Source organism: Carlito syrichta, unplaced genomic scaffold, assembly GCF_000164805.1.
Source record: "Carlito syrichta isolate Samal-C Ts95f unplaced genomic scaffold, Tarsius_syrichta-2.0.1 Scaffold309294, whole genome shotgun sequence".
Lineage (NCBI taxonomy): Eukaryota > Metazoa > Chordata > Mammalia > Primates > Tarsiidae > Carlito > Carlito syrichta.
This window is the reverse complement of record NW_007253390.1, coordinates 528,359-544,525: the sequence shown is the minus strand read 5'-3', so window position 1 is coordinate 544,525 and position 16,167 is coordinate 528,359. Positions and strand designations below refer to the sequence as shown.

General features: G+C 36.8%; 1 protein-coding gene and 1 pseudogene across 3 annotated transcripts in view; both read right to left on the bottom strand.

Annotated features, from left to right (window-relative positions):
* Nucleotides 1–16,167, bottom strand: part of CAMSAP2 (calmodulin regulated spectrin associated protein family member 2) — a 122,514-nt gene that overhangs the window by 46,381 nt on the left and 59,966 nt on the right. The gene's annotated exons all lie outside the window — the stretch shown is intronic.
* On the bottom strand, nt 11,007–11,818 carry LOC103269554 (annotated as a pseudogene).

Genomic DNA, 16,167 nt, shown 5'->3' with positions numbered 1-16,167 from the left:
GAACCCGTGGGCTCAGGCAATTCACTCATCTCAGCCTCCCAAAGGCGCGGGATTACAGGCTGAGCCACCGAGCCCGGCTAGCTATTTCTATATGGTATTCAATCGCTTAAACTAAGAACTCGTACATTTACGTGTATTTTTTGCTTTTTAACTTTACAATATGAGATAGTGATACATTTAAAATTATGTATAACAAAAATATACACAATGGATCTAGAAAAGATCAACATTAAAGAATAAATTCAAGACTAAAATCAATCAATTTGAAGTTCCAAATAAAATAGAAACATTTAATTGCTTACCTAAAGCGTTATAATCAGAAGAAGAATAATAGCTAACAATGAGTGTTACGTGCCATATGTTTTCAACATTTTATTTCAGCATGTAATGTTTTCAGCATTTGTATTTAACTAATATTGAAAGGTATTAGTCTGTGAGGTAAGCTCTTTTCAAGGTTACACAGCAAGGAGGTAATGCTGTAAGGACTCACACTTAGAAGTCTGGGTCCAGAGCCCATACCACTGCAGCTTAATCCCAAAGCATTTACGGTATTGTAGTAGGAGGCAACAGCAGCAGCGATAGAAGCCACAGTGTACATTAAGGCCACCAGGTGGCAGAGCAGAACACGACAGCTAAGTGCAGCAGTAGGAAGACGGTATGAAGCAGTACAGCTACTGAAGAAAAAGCAGATGAGCTATGGGGCATTTCAATGAAAAGGGAAGGATTTGGACAATGTGGCACCTCAGGGACTTTACTGGGCGGGAGCTGAAGTATCATCGAAGAGCCAACATTAAGTTCTGTACCTGTGTTACAAGGGTTATATTTTTCTCTCCAACCGGCAAAAAATAAGAGTCTAAGCAAAAATAAGTTACATGTATGTGTTAGAAATGAAGGTTAATGCTATTAAAGAAAGGAAAGTTTTTAAGTGTTATAAGAGGGTTTTAAGCCTCATAAATCAATAAGCTAGAAGTTCTGTTGCTTAGCTTTTACTATTCTTGCATCAGATTTAGACATAAAAAGAACTAAGAAAAAATTCCTAAAATGAACTCAGGTCTTGGCCTAATATAGTGGCTAGAATACCTACTATGCCCAAATACTCCTATGGGAATATAAGGAGGAACTAAAGACTTAAATCAATCATGAGACACGAGGTATTTGAGCCATTCTGCTAAAATGGCACATATAGCATATTCATATTATATAGTTTTTCAACGTTAATCTCAGTTTAGAAAATATTTTACACATTCATTTATATAAACAGGTTTACCATAAGTTTCATTTATCTTTAAGTGGAGCTAAAAGTAAAATACAACTTACAATCCTATTGAGATAGGGTATGCCATTTTACCAATGAGAAAGTCTCAAGTTGAATAATCTAGTAAGAGTTAGAGCTAGAATACAAAACCTAGGACTGTCTGTTATCAAAGCTCATGCTCTTGCCATTACACCAAGCAGACCCCAGTATTTCAGAATGAATCTTTTATTGTTATTATATAACATTATTTTGCCAAAGAAGTATATACTGAATTATAACACATTAAGTTACTGTATCTAAACTTCTGATGTTGACAATTAAGAGAATAAACTAAACCCAAAGTTCCCAATCCAAAGACATACGTATGTGAAATTATCTTGGCATAAACATGAATTTAGTTAAAAAAAAAATTCATTTTAAACCCAAATAGTTTTCTCCTAAGACTGCAGAGGTAAAAATCTTGCTATTGCCATCATACTGCTGTCCTCAGCTCAGCTAAACCAGGGGCTACTAACCGCTAGCCTGTCAAGCACTGGCTTCCCTCCCTTCAAAGCTGAAATGTGGTTCCCAGAAGGGTTTGGGTACCATCTAAATTCAAGAATATTTCATCTTAGATCCTGCCAGCTGACACTAGCTTTAGCTGAAGGTAATTCATCTAAATATCATCTAGGTGCAAGCTTTAATAATTCTCAGATATGTCACAATATTCTTGCCTCTTCGTGGAACAGTACAGAGATTTTTCTGCCTAAATTTTGTATAAAGCAAATTTCTGCAAATTGAATTAGGGTGGCTTTCATTTTACAATTAGAGGAGCAAATATATGACAGAAAGTTGGTTCTGTTTTGAAAATACACATTTGTTTCCAATGCAATTGCTATACTAGGAAACAATATGAACATAATATTAAGTTTGCTTTGTTAAGTTTGTAATAGCTTTGCTCACCAGAAATACTAGTTGAATGCAAAAGACTGCACTCGACTATACTGAGACACGTAACAATATACAAATCCACAAGCATCCCAGACATCTACCACTTATTTCAGTTCACCATATGTATTATGAACCATATCCTCATCTCTCTCATAAGGTCTTATAACTTTCTCTGGTGTTATCACTTTCTGTTCTATTTCAGATAATCCTCCTTTTGCCACTTCACAATAACTTATGCTGCAACCATTTTAATGCCATTTCCACAAGAAAATTTCAGGTCTTTCTCAAGGTAAAGTGCCATACTTATTATAGTAATGTATTTTATTAACCATTTAACATGCAAAATTGTGCTACCATTTAAAAAAATGTTTTGTTTTATTATAGTATATGGGGTAGCCAGGCTCGGTGGCTCAACCTGTAATCCCAGCACTTTGGGAGGTTGAGGTGAGTGGACTGCCTGAGCCTGCGGGTTCGAGACCAGCCCAGGCACTTGGCGAGACCTCGTCTCTACAATAAATAAAAAATTAGCCGGGTAGCATGCGCCTGTAGTTCTGGTTACTTGGAAGGTTGAGGCAGAAGGACTGCCAGAGCCCAGCAGGTCGAGCGTGCCACTGCACTCCAGTCTGGGCAACAAAGTGAGACTACAACTCAAAAAAAAAAAAAATTATATATATATATATGGGGCACAAGTCAGGATTAGCTACACAAACAGGCTGCATGGAGGTAAAGTTTGGACCTCCAACTGGCCCTCACTTCCCCTGATTTAGGATCAGGTACCTTTGTGATGCTATGTGCCCCTTCTACCCCCCTACTCCCCCACCCCCAGCAGTGTCTATCAGCTGCCAATTCCTCCCTTGTGCCAATGTGATTAATGTTCTGGTCCCATTTATGAGTGAGAACATTTGGTATTCAGTTCTGTGATTCTGTGACAGATCACTAAGTATGATGGTCTTCAACGCCATCCAATTTGCTCAAATCCCATGATTTTGTTTTTCTTTATGGCTGCATAATACTCCATCATGTATATGCACCACATTTTCTTTATCTAGTCCATTTTTGATGGGCCATAGGATTGGTTCCGTGTTTCTGGTATTGTAAACAGTGCTGTGCTATCATTTTTATTAGGTTCCTACCATTTAAAAAAAATGTGACACTGATAAACTTTGAGTGCTATGCTCTAACCAACTTTCCTTACAAGTCTTGTGTTGTTTACTGCAAGATTTTACATAGTACAAAGATTTAAGGAACACATGTATTGCATTACAGTAGAACTAACTGTAAACCAAAAAATGACCCCAAAAATCTAGAAACCACATATTGAGATAAAACACCTCATCAACAAGGGTACCTGCAAGATCAATGTTTATATACCTAACCCTGAATTGTACCCCACATCTTTATAATAAAAATTTTTAAAAGAGAGATAAAACACTTTACTGATAAAATAATAATCCTCAAATTGAAGTAATGAAAAATTTATTAAAACAAAATATACAATATACCTCTATTTGTAAATAACATGATCTTATATATTAAAAATCCTAAGCAATTCCCTAAAAAACAATTAGAACCAATAAATGGGTTCAGTAAGGTTGTAGGATACAAGAACAATATATGACAAACAATTACACTTTTATATATACACACTTGCAATGAGCAATGTGGAAATGAAATTAAGAAACCAGTGCCATTTACAATAGCATCAAAAAGAACAAAATACTTTGCAATAACTTTAACTGAAGTGTAAAACTTCTGCTCTAAAACCTAAAAAACATGGTTGAAATAAAGATGATTTAAATAAATGGAAAGGCATCCCAAGTTCATAGATTGGAAACTGGATATTGCTAGGGTGGCGTACAAATGGTTGTTAATTTGTAGAATGGTGTACAAATTAACATAATCTCTACAAGACTCCCAGGTAGCTTCTTTGTAGAAACTGACAAGCTGGTCCTAAAATTCATATGAAAACTCAAGGGAATAGTCAAAATAATATTGAAAAAGAACAAAGTACAAGAACTTATACCTCCTGATTTTAAAACTTACAACAATAATCAAGACAATGAGGTACTGGTATAAAAACATAGAGATCAATGAAACTGAACTGAGAGTCCATAAATAAACCCATATATCTATGGTCAACTGAATTTTTTTCCAATAAGGGTGCCAAGACAATTCAGTGGGGTAAGTATAATCTTTTCAACAGTGCTAGATCAACTGAATGATTAACAAGCAAAATGAATAAAGTTGGACCCTTATATGTCACACCATATATAAAACTTAACTAAAAATTAATCAAATACCTAAAAAAAGAGGCAAAGCTATAAAACTCTTAGAGAAAAACATAAAGGTAAATCTTCATGGATTTGCCCATAAATTCTTAGATATGACAACAAAAGTACCAAAAGAGAGAGAGAGAGAGAGAGAGAGAGAGAGAGAGAAAAGGAAAGGAAAATAGATAAATTGGACTTAATCAAGATTACAAATTTCAGTGCTTCAAGGGACACTTTCAAGAAACTGAAAAGACAACCGAAATAATATATCTTATAAGATTTATATGAAAAATATATTAAAAAGTCTTACAACTGAATAATTAAAAAGATAACCCAATTTAAAAATGGACAAAGGATAAGAACAGGCATTTCATTAAAGAAAATATACAAAAGGCCAATAAGCACAAGAAAAGGTGCTCAACATTGTCAGGGAAATGCAAATCAAGATCATACGGAGATACCAATGAATACCCAATAGGATTGCTATAATAAAGAAGTCATATAATAACAAGTGTCAGTGAAGATGTGGAGAAATTGGAGTCCTCATAATGTTGGTGGGAATGTAAGAACGGTTCAGCCACTGTGGAAAACAGTTTGGCATTTCTTAAAAAAATGAAACAAAGTTACTTTTGACACAGCAATTCCACTCTTAGGTATATACTCAAGAGAAATGATGTCCACACAAAAACTTGTACACAAATGTACATAGCAGCATTACTCATAGTAGCCAAAAAGATGGAAACAGTATAAATGCTCACCAACTGATGAATGGATAAGCAAAATGCTGCTGACCCACACAATGGAATAGTCTGCAATAAAATGGAATAAAGTACTTTCATATGCTATAACATGGATGAACCTTAAAAGTATGTTAAAGATGTCAATCACATACACAAAAATGCTATTATATGATTCCATTTATATACAATACCCCAAATTGGCAAATATATAGACACAAAAAAGATTAGTGGGTGCTTAGAACTGAGGGTGCAGGGTGGTGAGGTAATAACAATAGTTTCCTAAGAAGATAATATTTTGAAATTGATTATGGTGAACATTACATAAATATACTAAACACTACTGAACTGTACACTTTAAACAGCTGAATTATATGGTATGGTATGTCAATTAAATCTCTAGCAGTTACCAAAAATAAAAAAAGAGACTAATTTATAATGTTCTCCCACTTTTCCAATGTAATACTTCATAAATCACCATTTATAGCTCTAAGAAAAGTAGTTAGTCATCATCCATGTGTCTGCACAATATATTTATTAGTACTTCAAGGTGAGGGGTCATTTATTTTTCTAAACAGTATTGTATTTTAGATATTATTAAAGAGATTACAGTTTGCTTATTTCTATAAGTTTGCATTTTTGTATATCTTTAAGTAGGAAACATCTATATATGGATTGGTGGTAAAAGAAAAATAAAAATGATAAATTAATTGTTTTCCTATCACAGATTTTTTTTCTTTTCTTTCTTTATCTATCTATTTATTTATTCATTTATTTTATTATAAAGATGTGGGGTACAATTCAGGGTTAGCTATACAAACGTTGATTATGCAGGTACCTTTGTTAATGAGGTATGCCCCTCCCTCCCCTAGCAGTTTCCCTCAACTGCCAATTCCACCCCACCCCCAGATTTTATTTTCACTTCCCTAAAGTTCTAGTTAATCTGGATAAAAGGCATATCATTTACTTTTAGGATCATTATTTATGATCTATCTTAGATTATCCCTTAATCATTTCAGTAGCTAGAACCTTAGAAACTCAGTTCTAAAGTTGGTAAAAGAATAGAGATTTTCCAGGAAAAAAATGTGTTTCCATTCATAATAAGGAAATTATTATGTACATAATAAGGAAATTTTCACAAATCAAAAATTCAACCTATTAAAAGTGTTTTGGTCCAGGAAGCAAAATGTATCAGCCTTAAAAACACACTAAACAGCAAATATTTTAGTAGTCAGATATTTAGTGGGACATTGTTGTTCCAGACATACTGTTGTTGTATCCAATCTGTATGAAACACAACCAGGACCAAAGAGTGCCACTGCTGCCCAGCTATACCCCCAGGGGTGATGGTGATTGTGGTAGCCCTGGCAAGGGAGGTGACGACCACAAGATTCTAAATACCTTCCTGAAGAGTTTCAGAATCTTAACAATATGACATGTGCTTAAAAAACTGACCACACAAAACTGATTATATTTTATTTGGACCTCCTTGGTTAGATATGTGAATGAAGTATAGAGAGCAAGTCAGAAAAACATGTAACTATCATAACATAATGACACGTATTTAGCTGCTGTTTAATTGTGTCCAAGTTTTTAGGAAATTAACATTACACACAATATAGCAATTGAGAGTTCTTTTTAATCTGTTTACACGCATGTAAATGAGTATCTGGTTGATGTTTTGTCATTTTCATTTGATAAATTTAATAATCATACTACCAAACAGACACCTGTTTTCAAGATAATGTTAAACCAAACTGATAGTAAGCTTTTTTGCAAACCCATATATAAGAAATAGTACAAGCTGGGCTCGGTGGCTCAGCCTGTAATCCTGAGCCTTAAGGCTGAGGTAAGTGGATTGCCTGAGCCCGTGGGTTCCAGACCCGCCTAGGCAACTTGGCGAGACCTCATCTCTACAATAAATCAAAAATTAGCCGGGTGTGGTAGTGCACGCCTGTTTTTCCAGCTACTTGGAAGGCTGAGGCGGAAGGATCATTGGAGCCCAGCAGGTCGAGGCTGCGTGGCCAGGAACGGCCACTGCACTCCAGTCTGGGTGACAGAGTGAGACTCCAACTCAAAAAAAAAGAAATAGTACAGCTCAAATGTCTATTAAAATGAAAGGTCCAGACTGATGAAGGATGGATATGTTTCCTCAGCAGATCCACCAACTTCATCTGGACTATATTTAACTTCAAATGGCAAATTAAGGTCATTTAAACGTGGCTCTACTAGATGGATACATATAGAAATTGCATATTAATAGCCAAATGAATATAGTTAATAAGCAAAAGAGTTTATAGCAGTGGTTCCAAATGTGGATGATTAGTTTCAAAATTCACAAATTCCCTGGCCTCAAACCTTAGTGACTCTGATTCATTAGACCCCTAGAGAGAGACCCAAGAATAGCATACTAACAGAAATCTTGCTTTCAACAGTCCCTCGTGGCTACAGAATATGAGCCTTTCTATAGTACATTTTCAATGACATTACTTTACAATTATCAGTGACTTCCTAGTGCCTATCAAACAAGTCCAAATTATATGAAAAATATTAAAGTTCTTCAAGATCTTAAGATGATCACTCTTTTCATGCCTTATCTTCCACTGCTTTCCCATGCTAATTGTGTTGTCTAGCAGCAAAGATTAACAAGGACCATTCAAGCAGAGTATCTGAGTTCAATCCTGACTCTACCACCTATGTGATTTCTGGAAAACTCCTTAATTTCTCTGTGCTTCAATACCTAATCTGTAAAATGGGATGACAATAATAGTACAACGATTTCATGCTCTAAAAACAAGAAGGCTTATGTCAAGAATGGAATAAGGGGTACATCACTCACAAACTAAGCAACTTTGTAACCAGGAGATATAAATAATGAGGACCGCCCAGATAGATCAACATGAGTGGAGGTTGCTACAGTAAAATTGAAAAATGTTCAAAACTACAGTGTGGAAGTCCTACTAGGACTCTAATTAGAGCGTGGCTGGTGAATGTTGAGATAATACAGTTGTACATGGATCTCAACCAGCAGAGCAAGATTAAGGTGGGCACAGGAGGCAATGCAACTTGTCCCTAGCCAAGAAATGCATTTGCTGGGAATGTATCCCTTTGGGAAGGAGCCCTGGGGCAGATGCTTATTTTAAGATTCTAATATGTAAAAACCCTATAGAGATATCAATAAGAATTCATTATTATACACACATATTTCTCCTGGCACTGTTGTGAAGAAAGAGTCTAAAGGCAATAATAGCAAAATAGCAATAAATATATCTATACCCAGATCTTGGTGTCTAAATAACATTCCCCATTAAGATGAACACCAAGACTTTATAGAAAACGACTGGTTCCTGGTCAGTGGTGAGGAAAGAAGAAAGTAAGTCTGGAATATTTGGTTATATAAGAAAGAAAAAAAATAGTCAAAGACTGATAGGGATATGTCAAAAGGATATAGAAGCCAGCTTAGAGGGGGTTCCTACTGGCCAAATTTGGGCCCACAAAGGTATAAAAAGACTACAGACAATAATGAATTGTGACACAATTAATTAAAAAGAATCCATGAAACTACAATAACAATCATTAAGGGGAAAAGGAGAAAGTTCTTCTTTACAGATGATGCCAGATAAGAAATATAAAAGGAATAACAGAATTAGAAAATTATCATATTGTAATCATCAATATAGTAATTGATTTGGGCACAGATCATCAAAAGCTGCTAAAATCATTAGATGGAATGCAAGTGGGAAACAGAATATGCATTCAATCTCAAAGTATCACCCCACATAATGCTTCTTAATTACAAATGAAATAAAGAGAAAAGTGGTCAGAATTAATTCCATCAATTAGTAAGACTAATTGACAGAGTATGCATGCTGATGATATTCAATCTAAAGTATACACCACCACCTATGTAGCAAAAATGCCAAAAATCTGAATCTAATTAGGAAGAAACAGACAAATGAAGACTGGGGTACATTCTACAAGTCAACTTGCTTGCACTTTTTGAAAATGTCAATATCATGGAGGGGGGACAACTGTTCTAGACAAGAACAGAACACAGTTGGTAATCTTTGGTTCCCAGTTTGGAAAAAAAGTAGCTATAAAGAAAATTTCATGTACAGTAATGTGAATATAGACCACTGTTAGATACCATCTTAACAATGCTAAATTTCTTGGTATGATAATGATTGTGGTTATGTAGGAGCATGTCCTTGTTTTCATAAAATACATGCTGAGATATTTAGGAGTGGTACTTATAACTTTCAAATAATTCTGCAAATGTTTTATGTGTGTTTGTGCAGACAGAGAGAGAGGTGGGGGGCAAGGGAGGGAGAGGGAGGAAAGAGGGAAGGAAGGAAAGAGAATGAGAAGGAAAAATAAAAGCAAACACAATTGTTCTTTGATATCTGTGGAGGGTCAGGGCTGGCGGTTGGTTCCAGGACCCCTATGGACACCAAAATCTGCACATACTCAAGTCCAGCAGTCTTCCCTGTGAACCCACTGATACCAAAAGTCGGCCCTCCATGTACATGGGTTTCAAATCCTGTGAATACTGTATTTTCAATGTGTTTGGTTACAGATGCCAAATCCACTGATTCGGAGGGTCAACTGTATTTACTGAAAAAAATCTGTACATAAGTGGACCCACTCATTCAAACCTGTGTTGTTCAAAGGTCAAAGTTCAAACTTTTTAGCAGAATTTGAAATTGAAGAAAATTTAATTTAGAAGCAAAGTTCATAATCATTTTGTACAGAAATCAGTAAATACATCTTATGCATGCAGCATTATATATACTATAGCTAAATCAGTTAAGGTCTGAAGATGAATTTATGAATCCTGTATTGATATTCTTGTCCCACAAAGTTATGTTTACAAAGCAAGCTTTAAGTGATATCTGGATTTAAAAGGACCTATTACTACATCTACAGAAAAATGTTTCTGTTTTTTAATTCCTAAGTCATTGTTGGCTTTGTTCTCAAGACTTACTTCATAAAGAATACACTTCAAATGTTTATTTGTTCAATAAGTAAGTCATTAGATGGGTACAAGAAAATTTATATCCTTAATGTAGTGCTAATTTAACAATGCTTGTCAGTCCTATTGCTACAATTAGTTACAGAAATTTAAGAGGATTCAATAAGCCAAAAAGAATAAAAGATATGAAAATCAAGAAAAACAGCCTTAAGAATAAAACTTCCAAAGCAAATATAATTATATCATAAGTATGCAGAACAAAAGGACACATACTTTTTTTAAAAGAGGTAAAATGGTTATTTTATTCATTTGTTCTTAAACCAGCCAAATTGGCACTGATGTCATCATGCCACAAAATACAAAGTATCTTTCTAGAAATATTAGCATGAACAAATCAGGGTTTTAGTACTACAGCCAAAAGGGGCTAAGAAAATCAACAAAGTGCATTACAGCTTAATCCTTCACCTGAACTGTTTGTTAGTGTAAGGAGCATCCCAGAAAACAGGAGTGCTCCTTCATCTCTGTACTTATGTTTCCTATTCTTGAGGTTAGATTCTAAATGCTAAAAATGTCCAGACTACTATTCTATCTACTTATCTACAGCCAGAAACAGCTCCTCTCATGTTGTCCATAGTAGCCAAAGTCACTGACACCTCTTTGACTAGGTTCCAATCATACCCCCACACCCCAAATCAACACAATAGGCAGAATGAGAACCAGGATATTAAGGCAGAGCACATGACTCTAAAACAAGAAAACCTACAAGAGAGGGAGAGAGGGAGGGAGGGAGCAAGGAAGGATTCAGCCACTGCTCAGACTGACATTGAGTAAAATACCCATCTTCACACATCTTCAGGCTGCATGTTCACAAAGGAACTATGGAATAAATCCATAGTCTGTGGGGTGTTAAAATACTTATGCTGTATGACACGATGGCTTTCCCCAGCCATTTCCAGGATGGCCTCCAAGTCACTGGCTGGAGAATTCTTCAGGAACTGCATGGCGGCCTGCAGAGACTCCTCTCCAGAGTTATGGAAGGAGCTGCCCCAAGACTGGCTGTTCCAGGCCTAGTTGGTCTACCCTGGAAGGTTCCCAGATGTATTCTCCAGGCATCCCTGGAGGTAGGGAAAGCAGAGACCCAGGAGGTGGGTGCTGAGGCCTGAGCCACACTGTTGCTGTTCTTTGGCAGTTGTTTTTCTGCCACCTCTTAGATTTCATTCCCTGTTTCCAGAACCAGGTCTTCACTTGTTTGTAGCTAATGTTCAGAATCCTGGAGAGTTCTTGCATCTGCTGGAGGCTGAAGTACTTCTGTCTGAAATCTGTCATTGAGGACACACAACTGGGCAGAAGAGAACACGGCTCTGGTCTTCTGTTTCTTGACCGGGACTGTGTCTGCCTTCTTCCCGAGACTCCTCTCTCCAGAAGAGGGTAGTTTGACGTTGGGGCTGGTGGAAGAGTCTGAACTGGACCTGGGTAAGTAGGTCCACGAAGAAGAGGAGAGACGTCTCTGCATGGGGCATCTTGGCAGAAGACATCTGAAAGGATGAGTAATTTTCTTCAGGTCCATAAATCACAGGCATTGGTGAAGAGTCTTTAGAGTCGGACGCTTCAGAGCAAGGCTCAGGCTTTGGGGACAAACTGGATCCACACTCATGTTATTGAGAAAGAGAAGGAAAACTAAAGAGCTGTGAAAAAGCAAAGGCTTTAAGACTTAAGATTCCTGGTGGAAGATCTTAGAAAAATGTGATCTCAAGATGTGATCTCTGGTGGTCTAGTGGTTGGGGGAAAAAAAAAGGTGTGAACATATCAAAAAACTGGAACGAAGTGAGTCCTTCCACAGGGATAGGAGGCAGCCAGCTCAATCTAGTCAGGACACAAGTGTTTTAAGGTCAGAATACTGTCCTGGCATCAGTAATATCCAAATGAGGACAGGTTTCTTTGCAGCAACCCTTCCAGCGTTAATTCTACTCTTAAGAAATGTTATGACCTATAGTGAAAAATAGTTGTATTTCTTTTAGTTATTATTTTGTTTTACCTTATGTAAATAACCATTTTTCCTAGTAATACATAGTTAAATATGTAATTTTAATTAGTCTATTTATACTAATATCCATTTATTAAAAAAACCCTGGGAATAGATGTAGGACAATAAAAACCAAGCACAATTGCTAACATTTACTGATCTCTTTCTTACTATATAGGTCAAGCACTATATTAGATGCTTCATAGGCACTGTTCTATTTAATTCTCACAACTGTGTAAGGTAGACAATATTATCCTTGTTTACTAAAGATGAGAAAATTCAAGCTCAGAGAGTTTTAGAAATATTATAAAGTCAAACAGCTGATAATTATTGGGGTTTCAACCCAGGTGTCCCACTCCAGAGGCAATGTATTCAATTGCTCCATATTTCCTCATTAGCAGTAAAAATGTTTGCCAAAAGACACTGGAACCATTTCTGCTCTAAATGTTAGCATTTCCTTTTAATCTTAAACATTCATTCCTTTATAAATCTTTTTATTAAACACTTTTTATTTTGAGATCATTATCAGCTCACATGCAATTGTGAGAAGTAACACAAGAGACAATCCATTTACCCTTTACCCAGTTTCTCTGAATGGTTAACATATTGCAAAACCATAGTACATTATCATAACCAGCACGCTGACATGGACACAATTAAGCCACAAAACACTATTATCATAAAGATCTCTCATGCCCTTTCATAGTCACACCTATTTCTCGTCTAACACCTGGAAATCACTCTGTTCTCCATTTCTATAATTTTGTTATTTCAAGAATGTTATATAAGTGGGATTATACAATATGTAATTTTTTGGGATGGGATTTTTTTTTTTAGTCAGAGTCTCACTCTGTTGCTCAGGCTGGAATGCAGTGGCATGATGCTCATGGCCACCACAGCCTTGACCTGCTGGGTTCAGGCGATCCTTCCACTTCAGCCTTCCAAGTAGCTAGAACTACAGGCGCATGTAATCATGCTCGGCTAATTTTTTCATTTATTGTAGAGACGACGTCTCGCTAAGTTGCCGAGGCTGATCTCAAACCCTTGGACTCAGGCAATCCTCTTGCCTCAGCCTCCCAAAGTGCTGACATGACAGGCTTGAGCCACTGTGGCTGGCTGGGATTTTTTTTTAAACTCAGCACAATCCTATGTAGATTCATACAAGCTGTTACATGTAACAATAGTTCATTTCTTTGTATTGCTGGTGGTATTCCAACAAACCTCTTAAAACAATGATTATTTGAGATTATGAGTACAGACACTTTTGGCAATGTAAATACATCAGCTTGATCTTCACACTGAACATCCAACAGAAACTATCTCATTGATGTTTTTATTTATTTATTTATTTATTTTTGAGTTGGAGTCTCACTCTGTTGCCCAGACTGGAGTGCAGTGGCACACTCCCGGTCACCGCAGCCTCAACCTGCTGGGCTCCGGTGATCCTTCCGCCTCAGCCTTCCGAGTAGCTGGAACTACAGGCATGCGCTACCACGCCCAGCTAATTTTTTTATTTATTGTAGAGCTGAGGTCTCGCCAAGTTGCCCAGGCAGGTCTCGAACCCATGGGCTCAGGCAATTCACTCACCTCGGCCTCCCAAAGCACAGGATTACAGACTGAGCCACCAAGTCTGGCCTCATTGATGTTTTTAAAAGAACTACTAAATACATTAAATTGAAGTTCTAAATCACTCAATATCATGGGTGGTCTAATTTTCCCAATTTAATTTACCTTTCTTATGAATGTTTAAATTCCTAACTAATGCAAATTAAAGTCTGCATTCTTAGAAAGGAGAACTCAGGTCATATGGCATAGTTAAAATAAAAGATTTATTTATTTAATTTTTTTTAGTTGGAGTCTCACTCTGTCGCCCAGACTGGAGTGCAGTGGCCGCTCCCAGTCACTGCAACCTCGCCCTGCTGGGCTCCGGCAATCCTTCCGCCTCAGTCCTCCGAGTAGCTGGAATTACAGGCACGTGCTACCATGCCCGGCTGATTTTTTGATTTATCGTAGAGATGAGGTCTTGCCAAGTTGCCCAGGCGGGTCTCGAACCCGCGGGCTCAGGCAATCCACTCACCTCAGCCTCCCAAAGGCACGGGATTACAGGCTGAGCCACCGAGCCTGGCTAAAGATTTATTTTTGATCAATATTAATTTTGTTTTTATCTAACTAGCTCAGAAAAAAAGTAAATCTCTATGTGGGTCTTCAAAGAAAGGAAATAATCACAGCAAGCCGGGCTCGGTGGCTCAGCCTATAATCCCGTGCCTTCAGTTTTTTATCGATCTCTTACCATGTGGTCAATTTCATGTATTCATTTATGAAGTACACAAGCACATGCATATCACCAAACCACCAAAACCATACAAATTTTACTTAAAGACTTCACAACAACTTGATGAGCAGTGGATAAAATGAACATCCTCTTTTCTATGCTATTGTATGTAATCATCAGTTGATTCCTTCTTTTACCTACGTGAAAAGTTTAAGCTGATTTCTACTTATGTCTTAGACTAAACACTGTGTGAAAACTGATCATACAAATTGGGTGATTCTTGTCATACTCTACTGAAACACAGTCGAGAGGCCAGAAGAAAAAGCACTCAAGGCACAAAACATTACTCAAAGAATCTAATTCTCCTGCAAGCCTGGCTGCTGAAACTGCCTAATTGCCTGGTATAACCTGAAATCAATTGGTGAAGCAACCACTTGCAACTCTTAAGCACAGTTTTACCCGCTGCCATCACCAGTCAAAATTTGCCAGCTCTCAAAATCTTATTAATGCCAGTGAGTTTCCTCAAATAGTAATACAAAACATTTGGGTTTTTGTCTTTTGTTTTTAAAATAAAAGCTCTAACCTCTTTGTTTTTGGACATACTGAAGACCACCCAATCTGCATGTATACCCTGAATTACAATCCTTTCTTTCCACATAAATTATTTTAACTTCAGTGACTCACATCTATATTTTGTTTGGTTTCAACAACTGCATCATCCAAAAAGATTTCCCTGACCGCTACCCTCCCCACCTCAGACAAGATAGGCCAGCATTACCCTGATAACAAAACCAGTCAATGACATTACAAGAAAAAAAAAATACAGATAAATATCTCTTATGAACTTAGATGCAAAATCCTTAACAAAATATTATTAAACCTAATCTAACAATGTATACAAAATTATACATGCCAAGTGGAATTTATCCCTGTTGTACAAGGCTGGCTCAACACTTGAAAATCAATTAATGGGCTGGGTGTGGTGGCTCACGCCTGTAATCCCAGCACTTTGGGAGGCAGAAGTGAAAGGATTATCTGAGACCATGGGCAACATGGCAAGACCTCATTTCTACAATAAATCAAAAAAATTAGCTGGGCACGGTGGTGCATACCTGTAGTTCCAGCTACTAGTAAGGCTGAGGCGGAAGAATCACCTAAGCCCAGCAGGTCGAGGCCGTGGTGGCTGTGAGCGTGCCACTTCACTCTAGCCTGGGCGACAGAGTGAGACTCCGACTCAAAAAAAAAAAAAAAAAGAAAAGAAAAGAAAAGAAAATCAATTAATGTAATTCATCACATCAACAGGCAAAAACCAAAACATTACATTATCATATCAATAGACCAAAAAAAAGCATTTGCCAAAACCTAACACCTATTCATGATAAAAACTCCTAGAAAACAAGGAATAAAGGGAATCTCCTCATCTTGATAAAGAACATCTATAAAAAACCTACAATTAATATCATACTTAGTGGTAAAAAACTAGAAGCTTTCCCACGAAGATCAGGAACTAGGCAGTAATATTCCCTCTTACCACTCCCTTTCAACATCACACGAAAAGCCTAGTTAATGAAATAAACAAGAAAAGGAAATAAAAGGTATACTAATTGACAAGGGAGAAATAAAATTTGCAGAGAAAACGATCATCTATATAGAAAATTTGAAAAACAAAAACAAAATCTCTGGAACTAATAAACAATTACAGCAGGGT